We start from the raw sequence: 15540 nt of genomic DNA, 5'->3' as shown, positions 1-15540 counted from the left end.
ATTATTCCATGGAGTTACAGTGGTATAACATATTCCTGAGTTACAGGTCTACAACATACCTTTATGCATCGAGAAGCTATTACTGTCTTGATTACATGAAACATTAAGCATAGGGGTTTATTTTTTCGGTCGTTATCTATGTGTTGCATTACACTGTTCTTGAAAATGGTAAGGATTATTCGATACAGTGATATACATATTTTATTATGCTCATGTATATATTGGGTGCAGTGGGTGTGCGGTTGTTATATGGTATTTGTGTTTTATTTATTAATGTGAGTTTTAATAATACATTTATATAAGTAGAACTCATTAATGAAGGGAGTAGTTTAATTATACCCCATTAATAAGGGAGTAGTTTAATTATCAGCCGTAGTAGTTTAATTATTAGACCCATTTTTTGAGTATAAATTTGTTAATCTAATTTTTATTTAGATATATTGTTATGTATTTTTGAATATTGATGAATTTAACATCAGTAAAATGTAAAATTTCTATTCAAATTTTGTAAATTAAATAATTTAAACTTTTTAAAGTATCATTTTTTCTATTAGTTAATTTACTAGTAATAAAATAGATAATGCATGTGGTAAATTAGTAAATCACTTTTAATTATGGTTGATGTCATCTCATTATAATTAAAAATTGTTATTGTTAACTAAACTTGATCGTAGTTGATAATAGATAACCATGGTTGACAATACTTAGCTATAGTTCAGGAAAATCTACCCAACATTTAGTTGACCATAATTAATACATATTATTTAAATTATTTTTTAATAATTATATATTGAATATGTGTGTGTTGAAGGACACTCTCGTATATTATAATAATTATAATAATATTTTATAATAGGTGTAGTCTAATTTATAATGAAATAGCCTTTTTCATTGGAATCTAGTGATACAATTTCAAGCAAGATTGTGATTTTAGTTGTTTAAAATAAATTTTTGAATCCATAAAGAGATTTAGCACCCTGAAAAACCCATGGGGAACTTGAATTCTATAGCTTAAACAACCTAAAATCGAGTTTTTAAACCAAATTTTAGTTCAAATTACTTGAATTCTATAGCTTAAACAACCTAAACTCGAGTTTTTAAACCAAATTTGAGTTCAAATTAACCCAAAAAAATCTTTGAAAAAGGTCATTTTGTTTATAAATTAAACTAATCCTTTTATGGTATAACTTAGTTTTATGTTATTTTTATTATATTTATATATTGATTTTTGGACGAGCTAGAATGTTCTGCCAACAACAGAGGGATCTCCCCAGTGTAGAATCCCAACTAGACTCTACATTGTTTGGTATAGGAGTCCCATCCGGTGTGTATGGTCAACAAGCACCGTATGGCTTATAATTCTCTTTGGATGAAAAAAATAAAAATCGTTAGAGAACAAAATAAAACCCTCAACAAATGCAAATGAACAACTTATGGAAATTATACATGTGGAACATTATGCATAAAAAAATGACTAGGTGAAGTTGACATGAATCCTAAGAGAAGCAGTGTTAGCAAAACTTCAAATAAAGCCCATGTATTGAATAGAAATTAGTTCATTGGTCATAAATAAGTTCATAATTAACAACCTCATGAAATCATGTAAAGTTGTACAATCCCATACATAACATATAACCACATCAAGGAAACATTTCACCAACATAAGGCTAAAATAAACTCAACATGTATGATCTAATCACCATAAGGGAAATCCTACAATCATTGATAACACATGAAGGAATTGCACCCTTAGGCTTGAAGAGAATCAAAAGCTGAAATACTCATAAAATTCTCACATGAAAATTCCATGATATCCATAAGTGGAAGTGAAAAATCACCACTTGCATTCACAAAATGTCTTTAGCTCTCAAACAATGTACACCAATTCAGTCCAAAACCAAAAGTCCATTACATTGAACCATGAAGGTATATTTATAGAAGATAAGGTGACCTTTCACCTTTCGTGACTTTTCACGTACCCTCAATGAATCTCTATATTCCACATGACTTTTCTTATTCCATGAGCTAATGTATTCTAAAAAAATACAATTCACATTTGTACTAAGAAAACAAGTAATACTAATCAACTAATCTAGTAATAGAAAAAACTGTGACTTTAGGTTGTATTTCTCGAAACAAATATGCCTCCCATAACTTGTATTCTCTAGAAAGAGTCAGAATCTGGTATTGTAGGTCATCCTCATGCCTCTGTAATCACTCAAGTGCATCTGGTACTAGGGTAGGCCCATAACCCACAGGTCCACAATCGATATTTTAGAAATGAAAGGGATATTGTCTTATGGCAATTCCTCCTTTCATCAAGTGGTATCAGAGAAGGGAAAGGTTTCTTGTGTAAAAGAGATTTCGTAATAGAAGGAGTGCAAGAAGATGGAGAAGGAGGTACATTTGTGTTAAAGCTTGGCAAGTTTATGGTCTTTACTGTTGTATAGATAGCGGCAGCAGAAGGTGAGAAGACTTGCAGCAACCTAGAGCAAGGAGTGCTCAAGTGGTTCGAGAGGAGAGAACCAGAAGGATGTGAAAGACTAAGCTCAGAGAAGAAAACTTGGTGAGGTATTATGCAGCAGAGAATACTGTTACTGCAGAGGTTTGGTTGCAGCTCACAAAAGATCATGAAGGAAGTTCCACTGAGGAAGTGGGTAGAATTTTTATGGAATTAAGGAGAAGCATATGACCAGGAGGTCATAAATTTTTGTGCCTCGGGAGTCTCATGCAGGAGCATCCAAGCACTCTTCATTAAAAGAGGAATCCAAAGCTGAGAAGGAGGAAACGTCGACAACTGTGCAAACCAGGAGGAAAATTCTGTTAAAATAGGGTTAAAATGATGGAATGGATAAAGTCTCTAGAAGACTTATTTAATGTAATTTAATCTGCCATGTATGCGTATACAGAGATTTAGGGGTTTGTTGATTCATTATCGGAGAAATCCATGGATCGTAAATGAACCTGCCCTTTTGTAACTTCTTATATAAGAGTCTGTGTAAGGTGGTGAAAATATAGAGCGATAGATAGACATTTGTGGAACCAGAGTGTAGATTCAATGTAGTCGATGTTAGGACTCCAATATGTACCATTTTGCTATATATTTTGATATCATTTTACTCTCAAAACCATAAGCTTCAATGTCTTTTTAATCACTATATCCTAAGGTATATGGAAACCTTCTCTTTATTATATGGTTAATCTGTCTTACATTTAATTCCATAATACTCTTATATTTTATCAATTATTGAAGTGCATTGTTGCTAACATAAGTTGAAGACCGCAGATAAAGTTATATGCCTTGATGAGAACGAGCGGCCGTAGCTGAAACAACTGACTGAGTTGCGGGAACAGCCAACTACGTTGCTGAAACAGCTGGTCCCGTTGCTGAAATAGCTGGTCCCGTTGCTGAAACAGCTGGTCCCGATGCTGAAACAGTTAACTCAGCTGCTGAAACAGCCAACGGAGCACGCAAATTCCGTTATGCGTAATTTGCGATTCTGAAGAACTTTTTGTGGATAATAGCAGCAGGCCGAAGATACGGTTACCTGAATTATTGTAAAGATAGCATGGCTGTTGTCTCGGTTGTAACAGTATCTCTTTTTAAAGAAGAATAGAATAGTCTTGTTTTGAACAGAATCGAGATATCCGCTCTTGTGTAAAATTGTAAATGATGTCTCCTCTTTAAAAAGAGGAGACATCATCATTAGAGGGGATCGAACTGTAATTTTGAGAACATCATTGTGTGAGACAGGAGCTAGTCTCCTTTTTGTATGTACCAGTTTCTTGACAGATGAATAAAGACCTGTTTTGAGCATTCTAGTTTAATTCCTTCTCTTGGGGAATCTTGTGAGAAGGAAAGGGCCCGCCTTCCTCACAAGATCCAGCCTGTAGTTGTTTATTTCTTATGTATTTGCATTGTATTTAATTCTGTTGCTGAAACACTAGTTACATGGTTTGTGATACTCTGTTTCTTAGTGTTACATGTATTGATTGCACGAGTGGATGATGAGAGCATGTGCTGAAGATCCCTGTACAGAGGGATAGGGTCTTGCTCCATTGATTGCTTTCTTTTACTTGCAGTGTGATTAGAACAGAGAGGCCAAGTGCTGAAGATTCCTGTTCCTGGGAATAGGGTCTTGACCTCTTAAGGTTACTTCTTTTGCAGTGTGATTAGTGCCAGGCAGCAGGTGCTGAAGTTCCCACCAAGGAATAGGGTCCTGTTCCTGCTATAGTTGAATGATTTCTTTTCTTATACATTTATTTCCCTTTGCTGTAACAGAGAAATCGTGTCTGCTATAAGTTAATTGACTTCAGCTTTAATTAAGTAGACTGTGAATTGATAGATTGCTGAATTTAACAAATGTGTGTGACTTTCTTTTACTACAACATTGAACTGCTTTTGAAATTGAGCATATCCAGTGCGCTATTACCTTTGGAATAAAAAGACCTTCTCGGGTTGACAATTTATGTGGAGCTTGAATTGTGAAAACAATTAGAGCGACCAACATTTTGGCGCCGTTGCCGGGGAAGGTAATTATAGATTTCAAAAAGCATTTATCTATTTTTCCTAATGTGCAGATTGTATGAGAGGACGAGGAAACCAGAAGAAAAATAACCGCGCAGGTGGCAAGGGCTGGGGAGGACGAAAAACGTTTATTGATGAAATTGTATCAAAGGCTGAATCATCACAAAGACTAAGTTCTCGAAAGTCAAAATTTCAGCGTTCCCCTCAGTCAGATTACAGAACAGAAGAAGTTGTGGGTCCTGAACATACAGAAGAAGTTGTGGGTCCTGAAAATACAGAAGAACCAGCAGTCAGCGCTGAAGAGTCAGAGGAAAGTAGCAGAATAGAAGAACATATCGAGGAGATAGTAGAAAGCGCTGGACGACCGGTAGGAAATATTGAAGAACCAATAGAGGATTCTGACGATCGAGAAAGTGCAGTAGGAGGACCAACAATGGAAGACAACAATGATAATTTCCTCTTTGGAGGAGGATGTACAGGTCCTGAAGAAGAAAGAAGGGATGAAAATTCTCTTTCTACCTTGGGATTTCCCATCAGTGATCTTCCTGCAGGAACAATGAAAAATATTCCATTGTCTGCCCTACCTAACTTTCATGGTTTATCTACTGAGGATCCTGACGAGTTTCTTTTCGAATTTGATATTTTATGCAGAAGCTATGATTATGTTACTAATGCTGAAAAGTTGAAACTGTTTCCAGCCACCTTAAAAGGGAATGCCTTGAGATGGTTCATGAGCCTTGGGAGCCAGGTAATCACAACATGGGAGCAAATGAAACAAAAATTTCTGCTTAAATATCAGGACTACTACCGGACGAGAGAGAAGAAGGATGAATTATTCAATATGGCACAAAAATCGGATGAAAGCTTGGAGGACTACATCGAAAGATTGCAATACAACATACAGAGATCCGATCATCCAGATATAAGTAAGGAAATTCGCAAAACAATATTACTTAGAGGGTTAAGGGATGATTGTTTAAATATGTTAAATATGCTTGCTAAGGGAGATATATCTAAAGAATCATATGATGAGATCTGTGAACTTGCTAAAAGATGTTCTAGGGGAGCTGCAAGAAACAAAATAAGAGATTCCACCTATTCAAGGGTACATAAATCAGCCAATGGAGGAGCAACAAGAGCAGAGATAGGTAATTTGCTTGAAGAATTTAAAACCGAAATGCTAAGTTCTTTTGCTTCGCAGATTGACACTTTGCAGGTTAAGAAGAAGCAGGCTGAGGCAGAAGCAACTCTGGCTGTCTACTGCCCGAAATGTAGAGATAAACATCCACTAAGGGAGTGTCCAAGAGATAAAGTACCAGTTTGCACCCTTTGTGAGAAAGACCATGAGACAGAACAATGTCCATCTCTACCGGGGATAAAAGCAGCGATGCAGCCAACAGAGGAAGAAGCTGAAGCAGTCTACCTGCTAACTCAAAGAAGACAGTGGCAACCTAAAGGGCAAGGTACGAATTCTGGTATGCCATTTAATCGTTGGAACAATTATTCTGCTTTTGGCCAAACAGGCTACCCCCCCTTCAACCAAATGCAATATCCACTTTTCAGTCAAATGAGTTTCCCACCCATGCAAATACAAAACCCTCCCTTTGTTGATCCTTCAATGTGGACTCCTTGGCCTCCACAGCAACCACCTCCTTTCAATCCTTGGAACCCAAGTTGGAATAATCAATCACTTCCATACCCAAATCAGATGCCTCAATTCCAACAATCACTCTCTCTGCCATCAAATGCCCCACCAAGCAACCAAATGAGACCCCAACTACCCGCGCAACCAAATCCTAACCCCAACAATAAAGCTGTGCAAGTTATTGAAATTCAGAATCAGTCTATATCCCCTACTATGCAATGTAATGATATTCACTTGAGATCTGGAAGAGTAGTAGAGCCTATTATTGATGATATAACTGATTCAGATAAAAATGAAACCGAAAAGAAAAAAGAAGCTCAACCAACTTCTAACAAAAATGCTGAATTAACAGAACCTCCATTCCCCGAGCGTTTGGTTTTAACCAAAACAGCTGAAACACCTGCTTTTAATTTTATGGGGGAATTGCAAAATTTGTATATTAAGATTCCACTTTTACAAGCATTAAAAGATGTACCAATTTATGCCAAAACATTAAGGGATATTTGTGTGAAGAAACCTGGTAGGAAAACCAAGGATCCCCTTACAGTACATGTGATGGGAGACTTGTCTGCATTAATGTCCGGAAAAACCCCTCCTGTAAAATATGGTGATCCTGGCCATCCTACTGTTACAGTTCAGATTGGTAAAGCAGTAATCCCCCGAGTTTTGGTAGATTTAGGTGCAGCAATTAATATAATGACTCTGGAAACTTCACAATTGTTACAGCTGAATAACACAATTAGAGATACACCCACCATTTTAGAGTTAGCTGACCGTTCCACAATTAAGCCAGAAGGGGTTGTTGAAGACCTGCTCATTTTAGTTGAATCCTGGAAATATCCAGCTGATTTTGTTGTATTGCAAACTAAAACAAAGCTGGGGGGACACCCCTTAATTCTAGGAAGGCCATGGTTGGCCACAGCTGATGCATTTATAAGTTGCAGATCTGGTTCAATGACAATTTCTAATGGTTATGAAACAAAGCAGTTAACTCTTTATCCTCACGCTACGCCAGTAGTTAATAATGAAGATTCTATATGGATGGATTATGATGATAATGCTGTTCAGCCGATTTTAACTATAGGACAAGCTTTAACTCTTAAAGACAGTACAGAAGATGAAATAATCAATAATTTTATTTGTGAACCTTCTTCTGTTATTGCTGAAACACACAATCAATTAACTGCAATTTTTGAAACTGATATACAAGAAAAAATTGAACCTGAAGATTCATCTCAAACTTTAAACACGATCCCATCTAAGAGCATAACAGTAGAAATTGAACCCGGTAAGACATTAAACATAAATCCTGATTTAACAGACACTGAAACAGAGCAGCTAATGAAGTTATTACACAAATATAAGGAGGCATTTGCCTGGGATTACACGGACATGAAAGGTATTTCTTCTGAATTATGTACTCATAGAATTTACATTAAAGAAGGATGCCGACCTGTTTGTCAACCCCAAAGACAGATGAATCCTAATTTACGAGAAATTGTTAAAGAAGAACTTCAAAAATTGCTTAATGTAGGGTTTATATACCCCATATCTGACAGTGAATGGGTTTCCCCGTTAGTAATTGTTCCTAAGAAAAATGGGAAATGGAGGGTATGTGTTGACTATAGAGCTTTAAACAAAGCTACCCAAAAAGATCACTTTCCCTTACCTTTCATTGATCAGGTGTTGGACAGTCTTGCAGGGAAGAAATTCTTCTCTTTTCTAGATGGATTCAGTGGTTATAATCAGATAAAAATTGCACCCCAGGATCAAGACAAGACCACTTTCACCAGTCCTTGGGGAACTTTCGCCTATAGAGTTCTCCCATTTGGATTATGCAATGCACCAGCAACCTTTCAAAGAGCTGTTATAGGAATTTTCTCAGATATGCTGAATGACTGTATGGAAATATTTATGGATGATTTTACCCCCTATGGTGTGTCTTTTGAAGAGGGATTACAAAACCTTGAGAAAGTACTAAAAAGATGTATTCAAGCCCACCTTTCTTTAAGTACCGAAAAATGCCACATGATGATGAGTGAGGGAATAGTGCTTGGACATTTCATTTCATCTCTAGGTATTCAGGTAGATCCTTCTAAAATATTAGTCATTCAGAATCTTTCTGTTCCTAAAACTCAAACTGATGTGAGAAGTTTTTTAGGACATGCTGGTTATTATAGGAGATTTATTAAAGATTTCTCTAAAATAGCTTCTCCATTGTTTGTATTGCTTATGAAAAATGCTGAATTCAAGTGGACTAGTTTTTGTCAAAAAGCTTTTGAAGAATTGAAGCATCAGCTGTCTACTGCTCCTATTTTGAGGGGCCCTGACTGGAATCTTCCATTTCACATATCCTCTGATGCTTCAGACAGTGCTATTGGAGCAGTCTTGGGACAAGAGGAAAATCATCTTCCTTATGCTATATACTTTATCAGTAAGAACATGACCTCTGCTGAGCTTAACTATACAGTTACCGAGAAAGAGTTCCTTGCAGTAATCTATGCCATTAATAAATTCAGACACTATATTACTGGTTATCCTACGTTTGTACACACTGATCATTCAGCTATTAAATACTTAATGAACAAATCTGTTACAAATGCTAGAGTTACCAGATGACTATTACTATTGCAGGAATTTGATATTACAATTATAGATCGGCCTGGTAAAGAAAATGTGGTGGCTGATTTTCTTTCACGGTTAAAAACTGATAATGATATTCCAGTGGATGATAGTTTTCCTGACGAATATTTGTTTGCAGTTTCTGCTCATTCTCCATGGTATGCAGATATTGCTAACTACTTGGTTGCAGGAAAACTACCAGCACACCTGTCATATAGGGAAAAGAGAAGAATTGTTCAACAAAGTGCCAGGTATAGCTGGATCAGCGGATGTCTCTTCTATACTGGGCTTGATCAGGAGATTCGAAGATGCATTAGAGAAGATGAATTGTATGACATACTGAAAGCTTGTCATGATGGCCCTTGTGGAGGCCATTTTGCTGATAAAAGAACATCGCATAAAATTCTGAGGATGGGTTACTATTGGCCCTCACTATTCAAGGATGCAAAGAAGTATGTAAGGGCTTGTGATAGCTGCCAGAGAATGGGTCAACCCAATCATAGAGACCAAATGCCACTAAACCCCCAGGTAGTTTCTGAACCATTTGAAAGATGGGCCTTGGACTTCATAGGACCCATTAACCCTCCATCCAATCAAAGAACCTATATATTAGTCTGCACAGACTATATGACTAAGTGGGTGGAAGCCAAAGCACTTATTAGAGCCAATGAAGAGGCTGTTTTGTCCTTCTTGTTTGAAGATATTTTCACTAGATTTGGAATCCCCAGAGAACTAGTTACTGATGGAGGACCTCCATTCAATTCTCATGGTTTTAAATCTACTCTTCACAAATATCATATTCAACATAGAATGACCACACCATACCACCCCCAGGCCAATGGGCAGGTGGAAAGTACAAACAAAGTTTTAGAAGCCATTCTAACTAAAACAGTGAAGGACAACCGAAAGGATTGGTCCCAAAGGCTCCCTGAGGCATTATGGGCTTACAGGACTACTTGGAGAAACACTACAGGTTTTTCTCCCTATGAATTGGTTTATGGTAAAAATGCTATTTTTCCTGTGGAATTTGAAATTAAAACTTTAAAGACTGCCTTAGCTGTTAATCTTGATTTGAATGATGTGCAGACAGCTAGATTGCAGCAACTTTTGGAGTTGGATGAAAAGAGATTGGATGCCATTCACCAAACGAACATGATTCAGCAACAAAGGATGAAATGGCATGACAAAATTATCAAACACAAGCAGTTCCAAAAAGGTAATTGGGCCTTGCTGTATGATTCTCGGTTTGAAAATTTTCAAGGAAAGCTACGTACACGTTGGCTTGGACCATATGAAGTAGAAGATGTCTTTCCAAACGGAACGGTAAGACTTGTAACAATTGATGATACTAAAACACCTCTACTAGTCAATGGCCATAGGCTCCGTTTATACGAGCGCCCTATTTCTAAAGAAGATTTCAAGACTGCTTGCATGACTGATATTCATTATCTTTTTCCAGGGGAGTCTTCTGCTCCTCACAGCACTTAATTTTCTGCACTATATTTTTAGTAGTAGATTAGATTTAGCACTAATAATCCCTGTCAAGGATTGGCATGTTACAATTGAATTTTGCAGATTCTGGAAAGGCAATAAGGAGGACACATTCATCATGAGAAGATCTGAAGCTTTAAATCAAAGAAGCTTCCGCCCATCATTTTATCCTCTTCCCTAAAGTAATATCCCTTCATTATTTCTATCATTCCCACCACTCCCGAAATATCTTCCTTCAGTCTGTGTTACCCATCCCTTACTGCTGAAATAAACCCTTATCATTCACAGACCTAAGTCAGTTATCACAATTTTCTGATTTTTCCCGTTGCTGAAACACCTGTTTCAGCAACGTAACACCAATTTTTCCCGTTGCCGAAACACCTGTTTCAGCAACGTAACACCAACTTTTTCCGTTGCTGAAATACCTGTTTCAGCAACATATCATTGATTTTACCCATTGCTGAAACACCTGTTTCAGCAATACATTATCAACTTCCCCTGATTGATGAAACACCTGCTTCAGCAATGTATCGTTCATTTGTCAGATGCTCACACATCAGTCCTAGCAACTTGTTATTATCAGAGCAGCATCTCTCTTTGACGACATATAAGCTTTCTGGTCCTTCACGATTATACTTCAGATCCTTTTGGTGAAAATTATTTGCAATATACCAGAATCAATTACACAGACCCTTCTATGATCATTCAAGGCTATTGCAACCGACACTTCGAATTATTAATTAAAGGTAAAGTATAAGGTATATGGTTTTAATGTAATTCGGTTAAATCATATTAAAAGAGAGGCTTTCATGTCATAATGATTACATATCTCCCCACGTCCAATCATTATTATACCATACGTAGGGGGGGGGAATCCCAAAAATGGAATGATTCTTTCGCATGCACCAACCTGCCGCCTGCTATCATATCCATTTTTGCCGATATTTAGACTACGCAGCCATTGTTGCAACAACTAAGTTTGATCAGGGTCTGAGAGTACTGAATTGAGCATCTGCGGAAAAACTTAGAGCTTTAGCCATGGGAAAGGCGGCCATTAGAAATGAGCCTGGCTCCATAAGTCTTCTACAGCTCTTTCCTGAAGCATATCAGATCTTCCAACAAGCAGGGTGGACAACATATTTTGAAAGGTTGGGAGATTTTAACGAAGAAGAAGTATTAGAATTCGCACAGAACTTTGAAGGCAATTTCTCAGTGGTCCGAGGGGTTCGCATTTCAGTGACAGAGGATGACATAGTTCAGGTATCAGGGTTGCCAGCTGAGGGCATTCGCTGGTTTAGCAGGAAGACGGTCGTTCTTAACGCGCAGCAAGACTTTTTGCGCCCGGACGAGCAAGTGGAACCTAGAGGTCGCGGGGTCAGTCTGCATTCACTTCCTCAACCATGGCCATCAGTGGCAGAATTCGTCAAACACTACCTCACATGCGAAGGGCATTATCAGGTAGTGTACAACCATGACTTTGTTCTGCTGAATCATTTGAGGAATGGAAGATTGGTTAATATCCCTTATTATCTGCTTGGTTGTATTAAAAACATGTCGTATTATTGTAAGCAAGCCAAATTTCCAATGACATCCCTTACCCATCACCGCTTATGCCAGCTGCTAATACAGAGGGGTTTTGCCCAGCAAAATCCCCCTTTGCAGGCCCTACCTGAAATTCCCCCGCAGGCCCCACCTGAAGTCCCTCTGCAAGCCCCACCAGAAATTCCCCAACCACCTGAAGTCCCTCTGCAAACCCCACCCGAAACTCCTCAGCAAGAGAAAACGTCCCAATTGTCTGAAAATCCTCATAAAGAACAACAGGAGGAAACCCTGAATTCTCCCATCAACCCAACCCCGAGCTCGCCTCAGTTAGTAGAGCTAACACCCTCTACTATTCCTGTCCCTAGTGACGATTCTCCAACACCCCCTTCTTCACCCATTAAGAAAAAAAGGAAAACCCCAGCAGTCACAAGTTCTAGACCACGGACAAGGTCCACATCCAAAATTCCTACCTCTCCGCAAAACCCTGTCCTGAAGAAAAAGACCTCCCGTTCAAGAAAAAGGAAAGGCAGCGATTTTGCTGCCTTCCTACCAAAAAGAAAGAGGACAAAGACTGTTGAGGCAGAATCCACTTCTATTTTCCCTAACCCTACCACTATTGCATTGAAACCCTTATCCCCATCCCGAACTCCCCAGCCGGCCTCGTCCGAAGACACTGTCACACAAAAATCAGTGCCTCGGGATAATACGACATTGGTTATGGATCAAGGAGTGACTGCTTCACAAGAACCAGTCACTCGCCCAGTGACTGTAACACAAGAACCAGTCACTGACGAAGAAGAATACACCAAGCAGGTCGATAATGGGAAATGCCCAGTGACTGTTCCACAAGAACCAGTCACTGAGGCAGAAGAATTTACAGAGCAGGTTGTTAGTGAAGAATGCCCAGTGACTGTTCCACAAGAACCAGTCACTAAGGCAGAAGAATTTACAGAGCAGATCAATACTGAAGAATGCCCAGTGACTGCCCCACAAGAACCAGTCACTGAGGCACAGGAACACAACAAGCAAGATGATAGTGGGAAATGACCAGAGACTGAAATGCCAGAACTAGAGACTGAAATACCAGAACTGGAGATGGAAATGCCAGAACTAGAGACTGAAATACCAGAACTAGAGATGGAAATACCAGAATTGGAGATTGAAGTACAGGAATCCATTCCTAACCCGGTGGATGAAACACAAGAACCACCCACTGTGGTACCAGAACTGGAGACCGAAACACAGGAATCCATCCCTAACCCGGTGGATGAAATACAAGCACCACTCACCGTGGTATCAGAACTAGTTGCTGAGGAACAAGGATTTATTCCTGATAGAGCACGAGGACTATTTACTGTGGTATCAGAACTAGTTACTGGAGAACAAGAATCCATTCCTCGCACGATGGATGAAACACAAGAGGCACCCATTGTGGTGCAACAACCAGCTACCACTGTGCATCAGCAAAATATTCCAGCAGAAACAAGCAGCATACAAGGCCCACATACGATGACATCTCTACTGCAGGAAAATGAGTTCCTGAAGTCTGAAATAGAAGCTTACAAAGCTGAGTTAGCCATGACTCGAGAGGCTTTTGAAAAAGAACTCAATCTCCATACATTAGCACAAGTAGCCTCAATGCAGAACAGAGAGACATGTATAGAATATATGTGCAAAGAGTGTGGCACCATTTATCAGAATGCAGGCTATAAAATAGTTGAAATTTCACTCCCTGAGACAATTATGACAGAGGGAACACAAGAGGAATGCCCCACTTCTCCACAAGAACCAGTAGGACCTCCTATGATGCAAGAAGAAGAAGAAGAAATTGAACAAGAGATATCTCATCCTTTGGGGACTGATGCAGCTATCCCGGCAGAAGAAACACTGCCAGAGCACACCACTATTGATTCAGATATTCCAGCAGAAGAAACATTGCCAGAGCACATGATTATTGATTCAGATATTCCAGCTGAGGAAACATCGCCAGAGCATACTACTATTGATACAGCTGTTTCGGCAGAAGAGACACTGCCTCAGCACACTATTGGTGCAAGTATCCCGACAGAAGAAATAATGCCCCAATGCATTTCCTCTGAGGCAGCCATACAGACAGAGGGAATAGTGCCCAAACCTACTACTTCTGTTAAAAAGACACAGACTCGGCCATGGGACCCATTGGAACAATTCAACAGATGCAAGAAGGAACATGCTGAGAAACAGGATATAGTATTACAACAGCATAAGTTGCAATGGCAAAACTTTGTATACACTAACTGGGAGAACTTGGAGCAATTACTGCAAGAGCACAGGGAATATAAGAAGGAAGCCAGACAGTCTAAGGAACGGATAGCCCTGATGTTTTCATTGGTGCGGAAGTTGATGGTTACACGTAAACCTTCTGTAAACTACGCTCTTTTTCTTGCTGAACGACTAGCTTATTTTCAAATTAAATCAATAGCACATGGTAGATCACATGAAGTACTGACTTCAGAAAAGTTTGTTGAAACCTTTAAGGAGGCCCCTGAAAGCGACCAGCATCTGCTGTGCGAACTCTACCTTCATAATGAAGCCATGCCTGAAGAAAGAAGAATTAATCTTATTCCAATTGCAGGTGATGTACAACTTAGGGCATTTGCTTCATTTTTGTCTAATCAGCTCACTTGGCAGACTGCGTTCAATACAAGCAGTCATAATGAGGAAAATAAACTCCTGTGGATTAGGCCAGAGCCGGTAAGCCCAGCCATGTTTATAGCACAGTACTATGAATTCTTGCAGAAGCCAGGTATGAACGAGCACATAGAGCAATTACAGGCTTCAATCCTTTTTAATTGTCAAGAGCATATTCGAATGAAGGGTCCTACTGCACTGAAGGCCAATGATCTCTTTTGGCAGAAATCAGATAAGGAAAGACAGGATTATCATCCTTTTAACCCTCTCAATTTTCACGCTGCATTGTATAGAGTCCCTAAGTATATTGATTGCATTCAGCATTGTGGAGTCAACTGGATTGGGTATCATTTCCGTTTTCCGATCTTATGGCTGCCTTCAGAAAAATATCAAAATCATTACCTGTTGACTGATGAAGAGGAAGCCTCGGCATGGCAACAGTTGCAGACCAACAGCGGATTCCGAGCTCCTACAGACGCCACTTTCTCCAGCTACTGCTTGAGTAATTTGCATTGCCAGTCCCAGTACTCAGACTCTGATTCAGACGAAGGGGTTTCCTGAGGACATGCAACATTTTTAGCTGGGGGGTATGTTAGGACTCCAATATGTACCATTTTGCTATATATTTTGATATCATTTTACTCTCAAAACGATAAGCTTCAATGTCTTTTTCATTCACTATATCCTAAGGTATATGGAAACCTTCTCTTTATTATATGGTTAATCTGTCTTACATTTAATTCCATAATACTCTTATATTTTATCAATTATTGAAGTGCATTGTTGCTAACATAAGTTGAAGACCGCAGATAAAGTTATATGCCTTGATGAGAACGAGCGGCCATAGCTGAAACAGCTGACTGAGTTGCGGGAACAGCCGACTACGTTGCTGAAACAGCTGGTCCCGTTGCTGAAACAGCTGGTCCCGTTGCTGAAACAGCTGGTCCCGATGCTGAAACAGTTAACTCAGCTGCTGAAACAGCCAACAGAGCACGCAAATTCCGTTATGCGTAATTTGCGATTCTGAAGAACTTTTTGTGGA

This window comes from Pinus tabuliformis, chromosome 9 (genome assembly GCF_031772625.1).
Source record: "Pinus tabuliformis cultivar Carrire ecotype Pingquan chromosome 9, CPIR1, whole genome shotgun sequence".
NCBI classification, from domain to species: domain Eukaryota; kingdom Viridiplantae; phylum Streptophyta; class Pinopsida; order Pinales; family Pinaceae; genus Pinus; species Pinus tabuliformis.
Note: the sequence above shows the minus strand (reverse complement) of the source record.